Source organism: Temnothorax americanus, unplaced genomic scaffold (genome assembly GCF_048541705.1).
Source record: "Temnothorax americanus isolate GAGA-0224 unplaced genomic scaffold, ASM4854170v1 Scaffold23, whole genome shotgun sequence".
Lineage (NCBI taxonomy): Eukaryota > Metazoa > Arthropoda > Insecta > Hymenoptera > Formicidae > Temnothorax > Temnothorax americanus.
Window position 1 is genome coordinate 450,632 of NW_027509371.1, and position 24,321 is coordinate 474,952.

General features: G+C 39.6%; 1 protein-coding gene across 10 annotated transcripts in view; it reads left to right on the forward strand.

Moving 5' to 3' along the window:
- The window catches only part of LOC143898290 (CCR4-NOT transcription complex subunit 6-like), a 379,988-nt gene that overhangs the window by 129,310 nt on the left and 226,357 nt on the right, over positions 1-24,321 (forward strand). The gene's annotated exons all lie outside the window — the stretch shown is intronic.

The window sequence follows — 24,321 nt, forward strand, 5'->3', positions numbered from 1 at the left end:
TATTTTTTATTTTTAACAAATTTTTTCAAAAATTAGCGGTTAAAATTGTATTCAGTGATCACGGAGGGAAAATCCTACATGGCGCAGCAGCAAAAACGTGCGTACTGACAATGAGACAAAGACGGGTGCAACGTCGAGCGAATATCGGACATTTTTATGCTAGTAATCTTGTTATGCCGACATTATTGCATTATCGCTCTGCGGCTGTTATTACGAGCAGTTATAGTCATGAAATTTAAGCGACATTATGCGCATCTCCATTCGGCCAACAATTCGGTCAGGTTTGATCCGACATTATCTCCGCGCGTGAAAAGAGGAGGAGGAGAAAGAAAAAGAGATAGAGTAGAAGAAAAGAAAAAAACCGGCAGGTATGTAGAAGGAAAGAAAACTACTACGCTCTTTCTACATCGATCGCTACGAGAATTCGTGCTTTCTGGGCTCCGTAATAAAATTAATTGAGCGTGGCGAACGTCGCGAGGAGCATAAGACAGTATCTCACTCTCCCTCCCTCCCTCCGTCCCCCTCTCTCTTTCTTTCTTTCTCCCCCTCTCTTTCTCTCTCTTTCTTTTCTCTTTTCCTTTCCACGATTTCAGCTTAAGCAATTCCACGCTTCGATTTCCACGATGTTTTTCGATGTGTGCGTATACAAGCGCGCGGAGCGTTTCGGTGATATAGTGGCGTAGCTAGATCAACGGCGTCCGATCAAACGAAAGCAATTGCGGACTTTGATCTCGACTTAAACTGGCAAACCTGATCGACTATTAGCGCGAGCGCGGGTAGTAGCTTTGTAAAAGAATTCCTTAAAATCGATTGTTTACTTTTGCGATTTTTTGCGGCACATCTGTTTTTTCGCGATACCGCCCCGCGAGGCGAATATCGTATATCGTTTGCGCGCGTGTCCCCTTAGCGAAGTGAGAAAGCGTGTTGGCGTTACAATCACCGTGCAATTATCCGGCAATTACGCTGCTTTCTAGCGATACCGATACATTGTAGTCACATTTGCGCGACGAATTGTTAACAAGGTAGAAAAGCTTTGATTAAGAACAAATAGTTGTAACCCGAAGTGGAATCTGGAAAAACGATGCCGCTGTCGTGCTACTTTTAAACTTTACGATAAGATCGTCAACTCCGCAAAATATTTTGTTGCGCGCCGACATTGAGAAATAGCAGACAAACGTAATAAGGTAGAGTGCAATGGAACAAAATAGAATGAAGTATAGATGACAAAACAAAAGAAAAAATTTTGATAAAACACATTTTTAAAATAACAATCCTTTTTAACACATCAAAAATGTGAAATACACACGGAGGGAATTTTCTCTTAAAATCACCCTGAAATCATGGCAGTTGTGGGACAACATGTACCACCAAAAATTTTATGCGAGCTATTCTGATTAATATCCACCATAATAAAAAATATTAATACATTACATTAAACTATAAAATATGTTTGATTAATTTTACTAAAATATATCTAGGAAATTTTAATAATTTTTCAAAATTTACCAATTTGCTTGGTAATTTTTAATACGTTATTTGTAAAATGTTTTTTGTATATTTTAAAAATTCCTTGATTGTCAAGTTGTCCCAAGTTTGTAGTGAATTTAAGGATAAAATATAACAAAAAATTCTCTCCATGCAGTTACAAGGACTTGTTTCAGAAAGGATTGAGAAATTGATGCGGAATCGAGAAACGAGGGACGATAGGTATCAGTGATATATTCGCGGGACGAAAATGGGAAAGTGAGGGGAGGGGCGAGAAGTGTTTTTTCTTGCGTCTTTCTTGTTTTTTTTTTGGCCGTCTGCTACTGATGTTACCGGCTACATGTGACGGCGAATTTAAACGACGACGGCGCGTCATCCAGTTCCGTCGTAAGTCACTTGCGGTCGCCTTAACAGGAAAATCAGGTTTTCGAGTGCATCCACGTTGCGCAATGCCGCGGACGGGAGCTTCTCGCACGATAATAAATTGCACGTGCGCGCGAGCGCCCGCGCCGTGGGCTGCTGAGTTACGTAAATTCAGTAATTGTCGTGGATCAAATGTATATACCGCGGTACCAAATGCAAAATATTTATGTTATGTAGGTGTACACACATATGTATATGTAGCGGTCGCTACGTAAGAGCGTTTGGTGAACCCGCTGATATTTTTTCACAGAATTTTTTGAAGTGATTCCACCATAATAAATACGTGGAAATATAAACGCGTATAAGATATTTACTTGGAAAAATATTGCGTTGAGGAAAAAATAGTTTTTTGTAATCCACCAAGTCAATAATAGTCTACGGTAATTGATGCAATTTTCCCTGGAAAAAAATTGATACGCATTGCTATTTCTAAATGGAAAATATACATGAAAAATAGTATCCGTTAACAAGAAATGTTAGGTAGAATATACATCACGAAAATCGTACGGTCTTGCTACATCGGCGATCAGTGACGAAACGATGCATAAAAGCGCAAAAGAAACTCTTCGGGATCTTCGTCCTGGCGGCCGCGGCGCTGGTATTCCGCGAGATGACCATTATCGAGACATTTTAAGGTTTCCACGTCTATTATACGGCTGGAGAAGAGTGCGGTTAAGTCGCGGATGTAACATGAATAACAAATAACGTGGATAGCCCGGCGTCACAAAAAACATAGTCAACCAGTAATGCAAATAAATAACGAAGTACCGCTCTAACGTTTCAACATTTTTGTCGTGACTTTCTCACGTGGCAGGTAAACGAATTTAACGTGCAGAAACTTTTGCTGAATGTAAAAAACAAATATATATATATATATATATATATATATATATATATATATATAAATAAATAAATATAGTAAATAAATAAACATAATAAATTTTCAACAAAAATAAAGACCGTATATATGTTAGATTTCAAATTAATTAAATTAAATAGTAAAAGTATATATTCACTATAAGTATAATATGTTTATAAAATACTGTGTTCGATTCTCTGACGAGAGAAAAGTCACAGTGCACATTTCGCCGTTCACTACCCTCCTTCTACTACATCCGTGCACGAGGAACTGTTCAGGTTTCACTTTCGCGCCAACAAAGTAGATGCACCCGGTGTAGAAGGAAATGCATTCGGCCACGTGCAGCCTGTTTCAAAGCTGCATCGACGTTTTATGGCCGGCGAGCGCTCGCACTCCGGAGTGTAGTCGGAAGAGTGAAATCTAAGTTTCCGCGTAAGTAGGCAACACCGTCCTGTCTCTCTTTGAAAATTTTGCTGATTGATGTGCACGCCCACGCTTTTATCATTGATTGACCCGGTCCCGTTTGACATTAATTGCGTAACAGCGCATAAAATTCGAACGTCGTTTCGTGGCTATTTATTTTAATTAACGCGCGCGCATACGCGGCAGAAATAGCCCGCAGCATCTCGCAATCTGCATTCCGGACTCCATCGTTTTTCCGCAACGTTGCACGTGAATGTATTTTAGTTAATAAGGTTGACAAATGTGTATAACTTACGCGAGCAATTTTTTTTAGGAATGACATTTTCGTCAGATTTGAGACTGACAATGAGTTTCGCTCAGCGATAATTTTCGGGAAGTAAAAATATTTCTATTTCGACGTTTTGCACAGAAGCGTAAATTGTTCGCAATTTAAACTTTGTAGTAAATGGACATTTTATCTATTTTCGATACAACTCTAATCGAGATTTCGTTATTCAGATCTTAATCATTCAAATTCTTTATAAAAAGGTTTAACGTATAAGAAATTCCCGATTATAAAAACCAATTTTGCTTTTATGCTGTGTCCTTAATAATAGTTTTCATTCGACCTAGTATATTTTGCGTTATTACGTCACGGGCTGTGAGATACGGGGGTGAAGTTTTGCGGCAAGTATTCCCTTTTGTTCACCTGTTGCTAATAACTTGGTCGCGCTGAAGAATGACAGTGTCGAAAAAGCGGCATTTATGCATGCAACTTTATCCTCGCGTGCAGGCGCGCTCTTATATATCCTTGCCGCTCATTTATCCTCCCGGATCGTGTAAAAGCGTGCGTGTTTTCAGCGCGAACACCTCCATAAGGATATGCGCAAAGAATTAAGCCACGCTTCGCCGCGTTCTGAATTAGGTTCTCGACACGTGCGCGCGCCAACACGCGTGCATACACGAACGTACTCTATACGCGCGCGTGTGCGCGCACCCTTGTGCATAAAACACGCCCGTGTGTTCCGCATTTCGCAGTCGCTGCATATATAGAGCACGTTTCCCATAATTCCGAACGACATTCTCGCGCGTTCTTCCCCGATGCTGCCGCATGCTGAAAGTGGATGTAAAATAACTAAACAAAATGGGACGATTGAGCGGCTTCACCGTGGTTTCTGCTCGTCCTTCAAGGTCTTCATCGGTAAATCGGATACAAAAGCGCGTGTTGGTACTTGTTCTTTAATTTTAGATCGTTCGGCGCTTGAATAATTAATAAAATCGATGAAAGAAAATTTTTAACAGTATTAAGGCCAAATAATCATCGCTTTGAAAAAATTACGATAAATTTTCATAGATGTATAGTATAAAGTATAAAGAAGCTTAAATAAAAACTTTAATTGGACACACTGTAATACACTTTCCTTTTCCCTTCTTCTTTTCGCTTTTATTCTTTTGTTAATTTACTATATTCCTATTGTGTAATTGTAACTATCTATATTCCTACTGTGATACATTGGACGCGTTACTTTTTTCCATATAAAACACAATGAGAACGTTCGCGCGACCATATTCCATATTATAAAATACCTAGTATATCGTCGAGCTCTCTGCACTTTCTCTCTTTTTCTCTGTCGCTTCTTCTTTCAAATGGCTACGCGATTAGTCGACGGCATACATATGTTTATGTAACACGTGCATGGAAAGTGGCTTATTGCGCACGCTACGTGTGCGTGATAGACCACTTCCCACGCACTTGCAACATAAAATAGGGTGTGCAAGTCGTGCGTAAAGATGAAAATTTCCGGGTGCGGAGTTGACGCACGAGCCGAAGGCGCCTTCCCGTCAACTCCCCCGGGTATTTTCATCTTACAGCACTTGTTGCACAAATAACTATTATATCAGATGTGCGTCGAAAATGGCCCATTTCTTGCGCGCCATCTGTGCACGAAATAACCAATTGCACACACGAGAAATCTATATATATAAAATAGAATGTCTGTATGTATGTATGTTTTTTATACACTCTTAAACTATTTGACCGAATTTTTACCAAAAGTATATAAAATAGGGGTAGAATTTTCCGGGGATTATTATAGAGTGTATAGTTTTTCATTACCGATCTTTTTGGGAATTGGTATCCGAAATTTTTCCAATTTTTCAGAAAATAATTGACCGAATTTTTAATAATTGTATATGAATTAGGGGTAGAATTTCCCGGGGGGTGTCGTAAAGTGTATAATTTTTCGTTACCGATCTTTTTGGAAACCGGTATCCGAAATTTTTTCAATTTTTTGGGAAATAATTGACCGAATTTTAAAGAATTGTATATAAAACGTTGTCTTTTGCAAATACCACATACTTACAATATTTTTTGTAATGCTTGTTGTGAAAGTTCGATTTGAGATTGAAATTAAATTCAAATAAGAAATAGTATTCAGTGAATACCGTTACGAATTGACGTTTTGTCTCGCATGAATTTCGTTTAAGTTTGTTACAAAGCTGAAACTTTAAGTCAAACGAACATAACGCGAGCGAAAGTTTGATTAAACGTGAGGGAAAGTATACGCGAGCGAGAGAGCAACGCAATAATTTGAAATAGATAAGTAAAACGTTTTTAGCTAGTGCAAGTCCGGCATAACCTTAGGGACCGGCCCTAGGGTATGCATTAGGCATTTTCCTCTTCCAACGAGAAACAAAAAAAAAGGCCGAATATCTTAAAATTGGCGTAAATTAAACAACATACAATGTTGGAAACTGGTTTTAAAATTAAACAAATTTTTTGAGAAATATTAAGTATTAATGAACAACATTTCTTTAATGATAATACTTATCTTTTAATAATTTTCTGAATAAATAAAGTAGTTTGAAAAAAAAACGACTCCCGGGCGAAGCCCAGGTAACCAGCTAGTTTTTCACTATATTTACGCACGTGTGCGGGAAATCTCACTAGAATAGTTATTTGTGCAACAAGTGCTGTAAGATGAAAATTCCCGGTTACACACGACTTGCATACCCTATTTTATGTTGCAAGTGCGTGGAAAGTGGTCTATCACGCACGCGTAGCGTGCGCAATGGGCTACTTTCCATGCACGTGTTACATAAAAGTACTTCCCACACGACTCATTGCCAACCTTCTCCTTACTTTTCTCAATTCGACGCTAGCCACGTTATTGGGCGGAGATTTTTATCTAATAGCGTGGCCGTCGTCACATCTCCGTCCAATAGCGTGGCTAGCATCGCCATACTCGCATGATGAGCATGCGCATGTGGCCGCAGGGCACGTTCAGTGTTGCTATATATGTCGTCGGTATGACAGGAATCATAACCTGATTCCTGTCAACTTTAACCAACTTTAACGATTAATATCTCGCATCGCGGGGCAGAGCGACATTTTTTTCTGCCAGATTCTTTCGTTTTGTGCAAAAACGCATCGATTGAGCCTAAGTTCATCAAAATCGGAGGTGAGGGGTGTAAACTGAATAATTTACCCCTGAAATCGTCGAGGAGTCGCGTAGCGGGTGTGTATGTGTGTGCACGTGTGTCGCGCGGATTTGCACGCCAGGACGATCGATAAGCCGTCCGTCGTCGGGATCGCGTCTTCCGGGAACGAAACGCGGATCATCGGGAAGCCCGGCACGTGCCGGCACCGTTCCCTCGAGCTACGAGCCGGCGAAAACCTAACCTGCGAAACGGAGACGCCTCGAACCTACGAGCATTTTGATCCAATTCTTGTTGGTCGAGACATTGGACTACTACGCATACGTGATGTTGTTTCACCTTTCTTATTACATCATGTTTGCTTCTGTAAACGTTGCTTTATCATAGGCGGGGGGAGGGGCGAACGCCCCCCGGACTACCCCGTATGTCTTTCCTCTCAACGAGGGGGGGCTTTGCCCCCCCCTTGTCCCCTGCAAGTTCTTTTTTAAACTTTAGACGCACTTGTGATATAAAATAGTGTGTGTAACACGTGCGGGTTGAGAATTGGACACGCGTGCGGAGTGGACGCACGAGCCGAAGGCGAGTCCCCGTGTCCAATTCTCAACTTCCCGCACTTGTTACACAAATAACTAATATGCGATTATGATGAGAGAGAGGAGGCATAACTGGAGAGCGGCACAGTTATCGTATATGGGCACAGATCTCGCTCATAATAATCGCGTGTACAGCTATCGCGCGTTCCACATACGGGGTGCTGCCGCGGCAGACGCGAGCAGACTTGTATTTTCTCTCTGTTGCAAAAATTAAAATTGATTTTTGCTGCAAAAAAAGTATACCTACAACAACACGCGCTTTCCATTGAAAATTAATATTGCCGCGAATGGCGCGAATGAATTCTGTCTCATCGCGCGATGTAAATTTAAACTCGTATCGCAAATAGGAATACTTTTGTATGTAGCTTTAGCTTTGTATTCGCATTTGAAATTTTTGATGAAAAAAAATAGCGAGAATATTTAAATAGAGGAACATTGTACTTTTAACAATTTTAGAAGCTTACCGGATCATATAGGAATTGAATATCTCTAAACGTGATAAATTTTAAAATTATGATTTTATTAAATTTTATTTAAAATTACACGAAAAACATTATGTTGCTATATTTATTTATATTTTTAAATTTTTGGCGAAAGAATTTTTTTAATCTCTCGAATTATTTATATTGCGAAATTTCTGCTGAAAAGAGAAAGGCGTGGAATATCGCCAACTGCAGCCAATCGCTAAACATCCTGTACGGCCGCGTGAACACTACAAACCACGCTTGTCCGTCTCTTTCCATGTCTCTCGCATGTCATGCCCGAGGACGATGATGAACGACTGCGATTGTAATTCCCATCGGCTGGCAATTACTTAACGTGAGATGAAGCGGTCAATGTAGGCGTGTATAGCCCGACTTTGGCTGGTACTTAGCGAAATTAACGACGTAGCAGCGGTCACGTACATGTCCGCCTTCTGCATAAGCAATAGATGGCATATTTCGTCGTCATCATCATCCTCCTTGTTTTCGTCTTCGTAATTTACACGATCGAGATAGAAGCGTATTCTAAATGGTGAATGTTAATCGAGCCGTCAGTAACGATTGATAAAACGAGACGAATCAGGATATCCGACACTCGTCTCCTTTCTGAACGAATATAGACTTCACGTGCTAAAAAGAGTAGCATTTCAGATGCGTCATTCCACACATCTGAAGTTTAATTGATATTCAAGTGACATTTAAATTTGTGGACGATAATCAAACTAACAATATGCTTATTTAAAATTGAAATCTGTATTACTATATGACGTTAAAAATTAAACAAAACCATATTGAAAGATTTAATAATAGATCTATTTATATTAAAGGTTTTTTTTACAGGATATATAAATATATATAAAATGTTATGTCACAGCATAAATCTAGAAGATTAAAAGTGCATTAAAAGAAATTGGTTGTCATAATTTCGGACGTAGAATATATCGTATTATCTTATTTATTTATCTTATTTTTCCTCCTCTTGCTTTTCCTTTTCTCTCGTTCTTTATGTTTTAGTCGTTACTCGGCACTCGGTGCACATGCATAGTCAGAACTTAAAATGAGCTTCTGAGTAAGAAAGACGAGCTTGCGGACGTACAGTGCGAGTGTAAGCCGCTCTTCAAGGTATCGCTTTAACTCGTCCTTTCAGAGCTCATCCAAAAACAAAGCGGCTTTATTTACCCTGACAACCAGAAAACAAGGTTTCATAGGCGTCTAGAGAGATAACGCTGTAAGAACAAGTAAGACGAGTTTAACGTCTATGCCTTGACCAAGTGCGCTTTTTTCCTGACGAAATTGAAAATGGCTTAAGACGAACTTCGAAAATAAGCCCTTTATTATCATATTCTCATAATCATTATATACCTATATATGCGTGAATTTTAATCCTCCATCTGCATACTAGATCTGCGTCCGAATCAAAATATCTGCTCGTAACTGTAAAACTTGCAAGCTTGCCAGAAAATGTTAAATAAGCGATGTTTCAAAATTATTATAAAATTGTCAACTTACAATGTAGACAGATGTTTCAGGAATTTTTTCAGATTTTTTTAAAATAATAGGGAAAAATAGCGTCGAACGTGACAGATCCACACGCATATATACTCCAAGGGTGCAAAAAAAAAAACGAGTTTTCCAATCATTTGTTGACGAATAAGATAGTAAAAAAAGACTCAATTTGTAGTTTGTTTGAGAAATAAATCTTATTTCCCGGCGGGCAAATTAATAGAATTGATTATTTTTATATCTTTTGGAGAGATTACTGTAACAATTTTTCAAGATTAAGTTTGCGTGATTATAAAAAATGACGCCAAGTCAGTCATTTCTGGCTATACAAAGCGCCCATTGGCATTGCTTGCGGCGTTACGTCGATAGAGTGTTGCTGGATGCAGAATGTGCGCGTGTCATAAAATACCGCGCGCGGCACAAGCGCGTAATTACTGAATGTTTAAGCTCGCCCGTACGTATGCCACACGCGCGGCTCGCGCGATTTTTCCGCGTCTCTGAATATTGCACGATCACCGCTACGTTCCCGGAATACGTCGACGAAAAACCTGTGTAATGTCGGCTCGTAACTTCTCCCGCGTTGAATAATTCGACCCGTCAAAATTATTGGAAAGTCATTCGGCGCCGGCGCTTGCAAAAAAACAAATTCACCGAGAAATGCAAAATTCGCGTCCTCAAAAACGTGAATTATTTCGACTCGTTAATCGTACTTTTGATATCTCGATGAATTATGACGTTTTGATGAGCTCTTCCGTTAATATACCATCTGCAAACCGTTTTGCAAACTTTCCACGAAACGGTAGAAAAGCTATAGAGAATAATTTATGGGAATATATATTTCAAAAAACACAAATATATGCAATTACGTATAAATTAAAGAATGATATTTACCAGAAAAAAATATATTGGAAATCAAGCTTTAATTCACAGTTTTCTGTCATGTTATTACTATTATAAACGTGGGCAGGATCGTGGGCAATTCAAACTTCGTTGAAAAAAAATCCGGATGTCCTTCCGGCCGTAATTTTCCTCCTCGCTGCGTCGTTATTGCTTCAAATGCGGTACTTTTCCGCGTAGTTTTACGGCGCGATAATGCCGCCGTGTGTGCTCCCGAGTACCGGTGGGTACCGAGTACCGGGCGTTCCTGCAGATAAGGCCGGTCGTATCTAAAACGTCGAAACACACTCACGGTGCGCGCGAACCGCCCGTAAATCGCCGTTATCATCGGCGAAGGAGCGCGTGTCATTAATTTATAATTCTAAAGATAGAAAGCGATACTCATTCAAAGCTTCTACCTTGGACATCTCGCTCTTTTTCTTTCTCATTACGCGGCGCAATTCCGTTGTGGCGAGAGAGAGAGAGAGAGAGAGAGAGAGAGAGAGAGAGAGAGAGAGAGAGAGAGAGAGAGAGAGAGAGAGAGAGAGAGAGAGAGAGAGAGAGAGAGAGAGAGAGAGAAGATACCGCATCTAGGATCAGGGTGTGTCTCGTTTGCGACAGGATAATCCTTAAATATTACTATACTACATATACAATCGCTTGCGCATGCACCTGTCGCACCTTCGACTCATTTTTGACGCCATTAGTCGTTCTCCAGTAATTTGTGACCTCTTTTAAGTCTACAAGTAGCGATTGATTCTGCTGATTAGAAAGAGTACTTTACTCTTGAGACTAAGAGGACTGAGTTCTATTAGAGGCTGTTTGAAGCAGAAGGGATGAATATATTAAGTTTATTTGTATGGTACAAATTAGTACAAATTCAGTAATTCAAATTTCTGTATTTAAAATCCTTTTTTTATTTTGTTTTCTTGTGGTCTTTTTAGCTTAATTCTAAGGTAGCACCGACACGATTTTCTCCGAAACGGCACGAGGTACAAAATTGTTACTAGTGGTACAAATTAGTACAAAAAAAGTACTAAATATTCCGATAGGTCCGGTTTGATTCTGCCCATTTGGTCCTGCTAGCTTAAATGAGGTGTAATTTGTGGCGGGGCTCGTTAACTCTTACGCTCTTACGTGTTCGATCGCGGCTTTTTTTTTTTGTGTATAATATATGCAAATATGCAAAGTCGCAAAAGTCCAACAGGTACCTGAAAGGTAATTGAACACGTCTCGATACATCAAGTGTTTTTCTTTTAAAATTACGTCTTTTAAAATGTATATTATATGAATTAAAATAAATTTTTTGGAAAATATCGTGTCTATAATATATTAATTTGTTAAAACAAATCTTGTCCGTCTCGCTATTTACATTGTACGGATATCGGCGTACTTCGTTCATTTAAAAGAGTATCCTTTATTCAAGAACTTTCTTTTCTCAGTGCGCAGACTTTCGGAACGTTGTTCATGATTCTCGAATAGTCGAACAACACGGATTGCTTTCGCAAAAGTGCTCCAATTTGCGCGCTGGGAGGATTGCCCTTTAACTCGACCGCTATAATAAGAGCGGAGCGGCCAGTATTATGGCGAAACCTTTCATGATATGTCACGGTGAGGTAACCGTGAACCGGGATCGTATTGCACTCGTAGCTCTCATTTGCGCGCGTGTGTATTTGTGTCGATCGAGAGTGTTTCCATGTTGTCTCTCTCTCTCTCTCTCTCTCTCTCTCTCTCTCTCTCTCTCTCTCTCTCTCTCTCTCTCTCTCTCTCTCTGACACGGTCAGTCATTTTCTACTGTTGACTAAACTCAGACAACTAGGGTTTTCTGATTCGGCCTTCAAGTTAATTTTTTCGTATCTAACTGGTCGATGTCAGGCTGTCGTTGACTTGGAGGGCGTGTTCTCTGACTGGCTGTCTGTCACTTCAGGTGTTCCACAAGGATCCGTTCTAGGTCCTCTCCTTTTCTCCTTATTTATTAACGACATTGGTGCCTTCCTGAGATATACTGAGCGCATTATATTTGCCGATGATACGCAGATCTATCGCAGAAGTCCTTTTAGTCAACTGAGCGTTGCTTTACACCTCGTCGCGCATGACGTGGGTGTCATCTCACAATTTGCTGCAACCAACGGATTGACTCTCAATCTTAAGAAATCAAAAGTCTTGATTTTTGGCAGCAGGAGTTACGTTAGACACTTAAATTTAAATGACCTACTTCTCGTTTCAGTTAGCGGTACCTCCATCCCATTTGTTACGGAGACTCGAAACCTTGGGGTCATCATGCGCTCCGACCTTTCTTGGGAGGGTCACGTTTCACACATTTCAAGAAGGGTACACTTTACACTGCACAAACTGAAATTTCACAGGAATTCACTATCAATTAATCTACGTGTTAAACTTGTGACCACCTTGATTTTGCCTTTGTTGGACTACTGCTCTCTTGTATACAACGACGTGACCGAGGAGCTAAATACCAGGCTTCAGAGACTCTTAAATTGTGTTATTCGTTTCATTTTCAATTTAAGGCGTGACGAACGCATCACACCTTACCGGCATCGATTGGGGTGGTTATCGGTCAAATACCGCCGTCTTTACTTTCTTGGTATCGAAATGTTTAAGGTGTCCCATGACTTATCTCCTAGTTACCTTTCTGAAATCTTCGTTGATCATGATTCTTCAGTCAGGCGATCGTCACGACTGGCGCTACTGCACTTTTTTCATGTTCCAAATCACAGAACTGAAACCTATCGCAGGTTCTTTCATCTCGCGGGCATCTACTTTTGAAACTCGCTTCCTTATGATGTTGTTTCAGTAACGTCTGTCGCTGTTTTTAAGGGTAAGCTATACGACTATCTTTTTTCGCTTGAGCGTAACTCTATCTAGAGCCTTATTAGTCTCTGCCTTATGCATGATCTGATTGAGAGTGTCAACCTATCGCTTATGCGTCGATTAGTTTAAGTAACTTTTAGTGTTTATTAATTGTTCTTGCGTTTCTTGCGAGTTGAATCTGAGACTTTTTCCATTGCTCTGTGCATCTTTTGCGTACTATTGGCGGTGTGCTTCAACCCTTTTCTTCACTCTACCGATTCCTCCGCTTAGGTTGCAGTTCCACTGCTGGTTGCTGCTTAATGCACATCTGTCACTTTTATATTATACTATTTTATACTGTTCCTCTCATGTAGATGTATTACTTCTGTTCTTATTTACAACTTTTTTTTTCCGATTGTTCTACCTTTGTAATGCATTACTTGCCTAAAGTCATTGACTATGGCATAAAATAAACCAATCAATCAATCTCTCTCTCTCTCTCTCTCTCTCTCTCTCTCTTTCTCTCTCTCTCTTGACCGCGTGTTCTCTTTCTCGAATCTCTCTTTTCATCGTTCCATCCGTCAACAATGCGGCGAGCGCGGCGAGCATTATTTGCAGTAAGATAGCTGCTATTATCGCTGACCGGCGATATTATTGGTCAACTTGAACGGACATCGTATCCAGCGTGGCCGATATTAATTACGATCGAATGCACTAATGGCTTGAAAAACGCCTGTTTACGGAAGTACCTGCATGATGCGTTGTTGTCGATCCGCCTTGCACAGTCCAGGCATTGTATAGTCCAACGGGTATTGAGCGTGGTTTAATTGCGACTTGAACAGCTCGTGATATGCTAATTTATGCATTTCAATAGACTCATCCGAGATGAATAACGTTCGGGTAATTCCTGAAAACTTTTTAAACGTTATTTTTTTGTTTGGTTAAATTATCTCTATGCTTAATATATGGAATGTAAAAAATTAAATATAACATGATATAATTTTTCCGGAAATAATTGTGCTCAGTAATATACTTCCATGTTACAATGTAAAAATTACGCGCGTAAGTAAATGGTAGAATTATTTACTGCCACGATACTGGTATTTAAAGCGGTAAGTCAGTTTGCCCTAGTTCACTGTAATATCCATCCAAATACACTTACGTGATGTAAGTTACAAGACTTTGCGCTAAGTGCAACATCGTTGATGTCATAATGTCGGTCACGGACCAGTTTGAGAGTTAATGATTTATGGTGTTTCTGGTGTTGCGGTGGCCTGTGTGTAAAATTTGCTGCTCTCGTGACTCAGCACTTCGGCACGCTCGCCGCGCCGCGCCGGTCTCTCATCTTCGAGAGGGCCGTTACAAGATTACTCGCGTGGTTGTTTCGAAATCCCGGAAGTTTCTCGCGTGCACCGAACGGGGCGAGCTTTGCCGCCGCGCACAGCATTTTGTTACATATGTAACGCCGTCAAAGCCCGCGTGAGAGAGAACCTCGAACGTGTCTTTTGAACGGACTACGTTGACGTACCGAAACTCGGACATCCGTTGAAGTGCATCGATTATTTCTTACGCTAATGATGTCGCGACTTGGGCACATTATTGCTATGACATTGTCACACTTTTAGAATGCCTAAAATATTAAATGGAGTCGTCGATTTCTTCGAAAAAAAGAAATAGAAATAAATTATATAATATCATATTTATTAAAAATATTCACGAATTTGACATTTATAATGTTATATTCTTCTATTTTTTTCTCGCGTTTGTTTAATTATGCTATAAAATTTCAAGAAAAGGATATCTCGTGCGTAATGAAGAATTCATTCAACCGCGAATTTGAATCCGAAAGGAAGAAACTCTTTCCGGATCACGAGAGCATCACCGTTCCAACGCGTTTATTCCGAAGGAAAACGCGGTCCGCGCATTATCGCCGTGCAATTTATCGCGAAAGTAGGTGCGGAAACATCGAGATGAGGCGCCGTTTAGGAGACCTGGTACACGAATGGAAGAGAGAAAGAGAGAGAGGGAGAGAGCATGACTTTCTACTCCGTGATACATCGTGAGATGCGTATATGAAACGCAGGCACGCGCGAGAAAAATCTCCGTTCTTTTCGAGCTATCGATCGCGTCGAGTGACAAATGAGTCGCGATCGAAACGCATTATTTCTCTTTTTCTCCTCCCCCCTTTTTCTCTTCTCTTTTTGCGCACCACCGAGCGTTTCTTCCGAAGAATATAAATATTAGTCACAGTCGTTAGAGATTAATTGCCATCAATGACCGAGTGATAAATTGCACCGAGCGCCTTTTTTTTTCTTCTCGCCTGTTCGGCCGGCCGAATTTATTACGGCCGCTCGCTCGGCCAACAGAATGGTCCGTATTCTGTTTTCGCCTTGGAGTATAACGCGTTTAATTCGCTCAGCTATAGATAGCCAGTACCTATGTATAATAATGTGGGTGCCCGCAGTTACGTGCGGAGATCAAAATCTGGCTCTTTAGATTGGCGGATCGATAAGAGTGCATCCGGGTAATGCACCCGTCAAGCTGGAAAGGTTTGCCATATGAGATATATGCTGACGTAAGTTAAGTGAACGCTAAAATATTAACTAGAATTTATGATAGGAGACGAAATGGGCCGTATTAGCTCGTAATTTTGCTGATAGAATTTTTATTACTTATATTGGGATCCAATAAACGTATATGAGGTAGTAGATAATATAAGGCAATGTAAATGAATAATATAAAACAACTGAATGAATGGCCGAATTATAGTTTATTGATAATTATAAGTCAAAATCTTTCCAAAAATAATAAGTAAAGCAGAACTCGATATACAATTAATTAAAATTGCCATTTTTTTATTGGTCTGTTTTATACGATTTAGAATTTGCCTGAAATCACAAAAGAGTCACAGAAAAATAAAATAATAGTTTATTAATTAAACATATATAGTTAAAAATGTTATTTATATCAAATGTGCGTCGAAAATGGCCCATTTCTTGCGCGCCATCTATGCACAGCTATAGAAATAACCAATTGCACACACGAGAAATTTCTCACTATATTTACGCACGTGTGCGGGAAATCTCATTAGAAAAGTACTTCCCACACTCCTTATTGCCAACCCTCTCCTTACTTTTTTCAATCTGACGCTAGCCACGCTATTGGACGGAGATTTTCATCCAATAGCGTGGCTAGCGTCGCCACACTTGCATATTCTTAACGACATCTTGCGGTGCACTACGCGAAACACTACGCGTGTTTTTGTGCGCTGCGAGATGTTGTTAAGATTCTTCATAACTTTCCCAAACAACTGAAACGTGCATATTAAGGCCATTGCACGTAACGAAGTTTTAGTCATAATCGTAGGGCCGTAAGAAAATAGACCAATCACACTCGATTATTCTTCGAGCTCAAGGAGAATAATCGACTGTGATTGGTCTATTTTTTTACGGCCTTACGATTATGACTAAAACTTTGTTACGTGCAATGGTCTTTAAAGTCATTGTGAACATACACAGTAAAATAACAAAAAAAAAAAAAGAATTCGCAACAAGTTACTGAAAAAACATCAAAAATGAGTGACAATACCATACCAGAAACGCCAGAAACCGAGACCGAGAGCCAACTAACACCTCAAGAGATAGCACAAATTGCAAGAAACACAGTAGAAAATCTCTTACCTTCAAAATCCAAAGAAAAATATACAAATGCATATAACAACTTTATAAAGTGGACAATTACTAAAAAAGCGAAATTATTCTCGGAAAACACAATATTAGCATATCTCACAGAATTATCAAAAACACATAAGCCATCCACCTTATGGGCAACTTACTCAATGCTTAAAATGACTCTAAATATTAACAACAATGTTAATATCAACAAATATGATAAACTCATTCCATTCCTGAAGAGACAGTTACAAGGATTTACATAAAATAAATCAAAAGTATTAACATCAGAACAAATTCAAAAATTTCTCAACGAAGCTGATGACCAAAAATATTTACTTACAAAGGTAATGTATCAAATACAAACATAAACTTCTACATTAATAAAAAAGTTTATACAATGTGTACATATATACTAAATTATTTACAGGTAGCTATGATATTTGGAATTTGTGGTGCATGCAGAAGAGAGGAACTCGTCAATATAAAAATTAATGACATCGAAGACAAAGAAACTATCTTGCTCGTTAAAATTCCAATTACAAAAATTTACAAACCAAGATCTTTTATAATCAACGATGAATTCTACACTATATCTAAAAAATATATAAATTTGAGACCAAAAAACGTCCAAAGATTTTTTCTAAATTATCAAGATGGAAAGTGCACCATTCAACCAGTTGGAATCAACAAAATCGGAAAGATTCCATCAATTATCGCATCATATCTACAATTAGAAAATTCTCATTTTTATATACTGGCCACACCTTTCGTCGCACTCCTGCCACGCTGCTAGCAGACTCTGGAGCGGACATAACAACATTAAAACGACACGGTGGCTGGAAATCTAATACAGTTGCTGAAGGATACATTGAGGACTCCATAAATAACAAAAAAAATATACAAACAAATTACACAATCAATTAATCCCAACTCTTCAACTTCACATCCAACAACATTCAAAAATCCCATGCAAAATAAAGAAAATAATATTAACACTACAAATACAAATACAAATGAACATTACAATCTCAATGAAATATTAAGTACAACCAACACAAAAAATCCAATTATATTGATGAACTGTGCAATCAACATAACAAATAACTCTTCAAACTTACCCGCTTAAAAAAAAATTAATTTTTTAATACTTTCTTGTATATTTTGTATTTTATACTATATATTATATTTTATTTTTTTATACCCATCCAGAGTTTTTAATTTTACACTATACTTTATAATAAAGAAGTTTACGGTCAGTAATAAATGTCGGTTAAAGTAGGCTCCGCTCCTCTCCCCGCGCCCCTCTCTCTGCCTGCGCCCAAACTCGGGGGGGCTTCGCCCTCCCTTGCCCCCTGCAAGTCCTTTTTTAAACTTTAGACGCACTTGTGATATAAAATAGTGTATGTAACACGTGCGGGTTGAGAATTGGACACGCGTGCGGAGTGGACGCACGAGCCGAAGGCTCGTGCGTCACTCCGCACCGGTGTCCAATTCTCAACTTCCCGCACTTGTTACACAAATAACTATTTTTGAGATTTATATTTGTCTCACAATTAGTGGTATTTTGAACTATTAAATCTTTATTTAATGATTCATACACTTTTATATATTTTTTTAGAAGATTTTTTTATGATAGTAATTCTGCGAATTTTGTATACTTTTTTCAGTAAACTGCGCGCGATTTTTTTTATATCGGTCTTTAAAACACAGTTCTTTGTTGGAACGGTATATAAGTCCACATATTTAAATCGATAATCAATTTAAATTTTGATGCACGGAAAGAACGGTTTTGCTGAAGTATCTAAAAATTTAGCTAGATATAGATCTGAAAATAATTTTGTTGTGCCATTAAAATAATTATAGTAGGTCGTTGAAGAAAAATTTTGACATTTTAGCAATCAGTTTGAGTGTTCTACATAATTATTTTGATGGCGCAACAAAATCATTTTTAGATCTATGATTTTTAGATACTTTAACAAAACCGTTTTTTCTGTGTGCTATTAAGCATTCTTATTAAATCACTGTAAAGAATTTATTGTGAGGCATATTCCAGTCAGGGCTCGAACCTGGACCTCTCTACATTCCGTGACGAGCGTCTTTGAGTTTGGGAAAAGTATATAAAATTTACAGAATATTATTATTAAGCTACCAAGATTCAGCTACCCAAACCTTAAATGGCAATTTCTTTCCAAAAGTGTTATTACAATTAAGGCCAGCTGCTTTTTGTGTGTAATACCTTCTATAATAGTAACATAGTTCTCATTGTAATAAAGACACGAAGCTCTCGTAAATTTTGTCTAACATAAGTTTTTATCATACAAGTTGTTCTATCTGGGGAACGGGATCCGATATAATCAAGCTCCTAAATGCATTCGTTCATTAAGGACGTCAGCAGTGGATGCTTGCAAACATGTAACGTAAAAAGCTGGCGGAATTTAATTAGCGACACGATTACACGGATTATGTTTCCGTCTACAAATGGAACTCCATTTAGATGTTATCTCGGAGGGATGGCGGCGGCAATCGAATTGTCGCACGGAATCGCTGAAATATCAGGAGATCCTGATAAAAGAACATGTATCCAGATTAGAACTCCATTAAACAGCCCGCTCCTGGGGACTTCTAAAAGCTTTGTCCCATTTATTCTGTGTCATTGAGCACTTTAAGGACGGCGGCGGCATCCCGACTCCTTTATTTTTCGCACAATTGAAGCTGCGCGCAAGCTGTCTTTTCTTGCGAGAATCGCAGTTTGTACCGTCCAAGCTTCATTTAAAAATCACAATGTTAATGTATATATTGTTGTGTCTATATATAAGAAACAGTATAAATTCATGAATTCTGCAGTTCTGCCCAGCTCCAGAATTATCGATGTGTATCTGTGATGTGTGAAAATGAGTTAAATATAGATAAATGTAGTTTGCTTGAAACTACGTCATATAAAGTAAGTTCTTGGTGTTTGATTTTTAGATTTGAATACGTGGATTTTGAACTCTCATTTCCTTCCGTGTTTCCGGTACTGATTGGCCGTGATAGTTAAATTTGCGATTTTACATTTTTCATTTTCCCGAGCGACTTGTTTTTTACGCGGATAACTTTTTGCTTGGTCTATAAATCGACGCCGCAAAACCACCGTCGCCATTAAGCCACCGCAAGGTTGCATACAAATGTCGCCGGCGCGACGCGGCGGTTTCGAGTGCGACTTGCCGAAGAATCATTCGACAAAACAATGGCCGGTTTCGCAACGGAGAGCGTTCCGCTAAAAGCGCGTCCGTCGTCCGTCCTCGCCTCGACGTTAAAACGACGCGAAGTTCGACGCCGGCCGTTTATTAACCCTATTCGCTCCAACCATGCCTTTCGTGTCCCACGAATTTCTAATAGTCGTTTGTTCCGGAAAACAAATGATCGTGGGAGAATCTCTTCCACGCCGGAAAAAAGTTATTGTGGCAGGGAACCTTAGGTAAAAATTTCAAAGTCCTAGCTTATTTACTCTCGAAACGGCGAACAATCAAAATCTCGGTGGGACACGAAAGTGCATGGTTGGAGGATTACGTCAGTGTTGTGTGAAAGGAAAATGAGCATTTTTTTTCGATAAAAATATATTTTTGTGTATAATTTAAGCGCATTTAAAATATTTTTGTCGTTAAAAAAAAATTTAACATTCCACAGAGGTCTATTATGGCTCAGAGGCAGGTGGAACAGGTGGGGAGGAGCTACGATTATAAAAAAAATTAATTTTTTTACATAAAAAATATCTGTCACACTTCGAATTCGCCTTTTTTTATTCAGAAATACTTTTTCTAGCATTCTTTAAGTCCTTAAAGTCCTTCTGTACCATTTAAAAATTACCAAATTTGCGGCGACGAAATTAAGTATTCCTATTTAATTAATAAATTATCTCATATTTTTTTCTCATTTGCACTACTTTTAGCTTTAATTTGCGTTTTGGTTCATTAAGCTTCGTCAATTTGTTCGTGAGTTATGATTTTTTAAGTAAAACGAGTCGTAACGCGTGTTTGTCAACATATAATTGTTTTAAAAAAATATTTAAATAAATGATTTCCAAATTTTCTTTACATTGATTTTTAGTCGAAGGTACAAAGATATTATAATAATTTTTGGAGAATTTTTCAAAGCTATTAACATTTTGAAAAACACGTGAGACTCGAAAGTGCATGGTTGGAGGAATAAAAGGGCGGAAAAAACGTTGGAGTGAATAGGGTTAATGCTAATGATCTGTCCACCTTCTCGCTTCGGTTTTTTTTGGTTCTCTCGAGAGTTGTAAAACTGACGCTTCTCTCGCGAATGTTGGCATCGCGCTCGCCCCAGAGCGAAAAGCCGTACGCAGCAACTCGAACTTTATCCTTTCGATGCCGAACTCGGTGTGGTGTGCGGGTCTTTGAATCTTTCTCTCTCTTTTTTTTTCTTTTTCTTTTTTTAGCTTGCGGTTAACTTTCAACAATCTCGAACTTTGGTGCGGCAGTGGAATTGTGTCTCGCGTGTTTATAAATCTGATGGGGAAAGACCTGTTCCGTGTGTATACAGGGAAGATAATAACCGCGACGTAATAAAACGTAAACAAAATGTCATTAATACATCCTTTCTACGAGGACTAACCGTCTCCTTTGACCGGCGGGCGAAGAACAGGAGGAATAACCTCCGCGTTTCAATTACCTGAGCCAATTCCATTGTGGATTCGATGCGCGAGAAAGTCCCGCGGCGAAACGCGAAATGAGGCGTTCGTTCGCCAACAACGTTGACCAACCCCGGCAAACCTCCTCGGTTCAGTTGAAATTCGTTCACTTCGATATAGCAGCCGTTGCGTGCTCGGCATTCGATAACGTCACGGTTATTATACTCTGATTAAATTTCACAACGTCGGGGAACGTGAACACGAGACGGAACGAGCATTATAGAGAAAGAGAGAGGGAGGAAGAAAGAGCGATAGATGGAGATGTCGGACTTCGTAATAGTTGCTCTATTAGTTTTACGAGAGAGATTTTCGTTACGAGGGATTGGCTGTTAGAAAGTTCCGCGGGATGGAACTCAGGGGAGAGAAGGTTGCAATTCGGATTCCATCCGTGTCGCGATGCAACCGCGCGAGGTGTATGCGAGTTAGAGCGGATATGTACAACGAGAATGTAGTCGCGAAGGGATCGGAATAGGGACAAACTATCCTTGGATTTACGACGTGCAACGAGATCGATATATATAATATCTTACTGATATTTAGCAGTGAACGCAGTATCACTTCAACGTAAGCATGCAACGAGTAAAAATGTCGAATTTTCTCCTGGTAATTGATACAAAATTTCACTGTTGCTATATAATTGGCAAACGGTTTTACAACGTTCTTTATCATTTCCAGAAACAAACGTAGAATTTGACGCTTGTACCACTGTTCGAGATTGTTCGATCGTAAACTATTCGTCGAGCACAGCTACTTTTAGACTTTCTCTGATTTTCAACCCGCTAACCTTGTTTTAAACGAGCAATCCTGAAACGTGCCGTCGAGTGTGGCATGTTTAATCCAATCGATGAATAAACAAGTGACGCTCTTATCCGGCTAAAAGAGACATTTGCGACGACATGAATTATAAAGCGAACACGGTCACGAATTGTGTCTGCGCTGCAGATCGGGGCAGAGAAGCACAGATGCGTCGTTATGTGGGTCGAGCAGGGTAATACGTTGCGTTCGTTCGCTCGTTTCTCGCCTGTACTTGAACAGCATGAAGGAGCGCGAATCGCTCTCGCGTACGTAAAAGGAGCAAGCTGGAACGGAAATAATAACGAGCGAGTTGCTCTCTTCTGTGCCGCCGCGCCGGCATGGCGGAATTCAGCGTCTCCGCGCCGCGTAAATATGCGTTTTATAAACTTGCCGCGCGTTAATTGCGTTGCGTTGCCAAGTGTCGCCTCGCCCCGCGCGCGCGCTTTTATAAACGCGAAAATATTAATGTTTCATTTCCGCCGGCTGCCTGCCTGCATCGTGAATCTGACGACGGCGACGACGACAGTTTTTTAATTTGAACCAGACTGCCAGAGATTATTCTACCGTGACCCCTGACCTAGAAGTTCTCTCATTGGCACGCGCGCCGGTTCGATCGTGACACATATGTATATCGTGTTTCGAAATGACGTCGACAGTTTAAAAATTGGGGCATCAGTTGCTTTTGAATCAACAAACATAATTTTTCAGGTAAAACTTCTTTTATTATATGTATATGTCTATATCTATATGTATTATCTATAGAAGTATCTTTTAAAAGTTAAAATTGATTGAGAGTTAAATGATGATTTCTAGATAATGATTTTTTAGTTTTTTTAATATAGATTCCGAAAGTGGCAGATGATCATTAATTTTGATGAATTATTTTTGTTAATTACATTTTAAATACAAGTTTCAATAAAGTGGATATAGTTAATTAAAAAATAATATTTTTTAAAACATTACTTATTGAAAAATAATTTTTATTGGTGTTTTAAAAATGAAAATAAGCAATAAGCAATAAAATATAAGAACAAATAATAAAATTAAGCCTCTTTATTAATATATAATTATTTACTAAAATATTATTTTTGTTGATTCTTCGGAATGAGAAGAGATGAGAGAAAACTTAGCTTTTCCGCAAAGTTTATCTTAGCAAAATTTAATCATTTGAGACATCGTATCGTTATTGAAGTACTTAAATTAGAGTAGCTCTATACTCTCGAAACGAAAATTGAGAACCTTGTCAACAGATCCTAAAACTGAAATTATAAAAGTTACGGTTGCAAGAATTCGGTTCTCACGCGCCGCAATTAATTCGACCTGCTACCAGGCCAGCCGGACATTTTCGGAATCAATTAACGAGAAAAAAAATACTCGTCTATCATCGCGGGCGTTCGTTCTGCGGCAAATCGTTTTTCATCTGTTTCCTCGGACACCGGGGGTGCGCGTTTTTCTTGGCGCGTCCTTCGCGTCCTGAAAGTGAAAAATTAAGCGAAAAACTCTCGCGTCCCCGAACAAACGGCGGCTCTTCGGGACTTATGACGGCCAGCGGCATCTCGGCCGGCGCACGGCGCAGCGCGGCGTGGCGCGGACATGGGCGGCGAGGGAAGAATTCGAGGCGCATTATCCTTGACCGCGTGCTGCGCGAGTTAAACGAGCGTTATACCGGGCAGGATGAAGCGAAATGGCGGATGTCGGAGATTGCGGGAAGAAATTCGGCAAGAAAGTTCGCCTTCATCCCGTCGGCGTCGGCTCGCCGATCGGCGAGTTATGCGCTTTAATGCGGGTAACGGCCCCAGGATATTGACGTATTGATCGATTGATCGGGTGCAGGGGACCAGTCTATGAAACAAGCGGCTCCTGTATCCGGAATCACCGCTCTGACAATGGCGGTTTCCCGACCGATAACGCGGGAAAGACGGCATAGGGCGATGAGCCGCAGTTGTCCAGCCGCGCGCGAGCGAGACGGCGGCGATCGATCGCGTGCAAAAACTGCTCTATTGGCTAGAAAGAAAGGACGCGAGCGTGCGCTAATAAAGTAATTTACTCTGTGAAATCGCCAAGGAGGTTTATGGGTCGGACATCGATTCCCGCGCTCCGTGAATTTACCGGTAATGGTATCTCGACGAGGTGTTCATCCGATCAGTCGCTTCCGTCACACTTTAATCTAATTCATATTTAGACCAACGATCGGCAGATTCTTAAACGCATCGCGGAACATTGTGTACCGGGCTTCGACAAAGTTCAGCTATATACGATAATGGAACTTTCCGTTCGTCTTTTTGCTTTATCG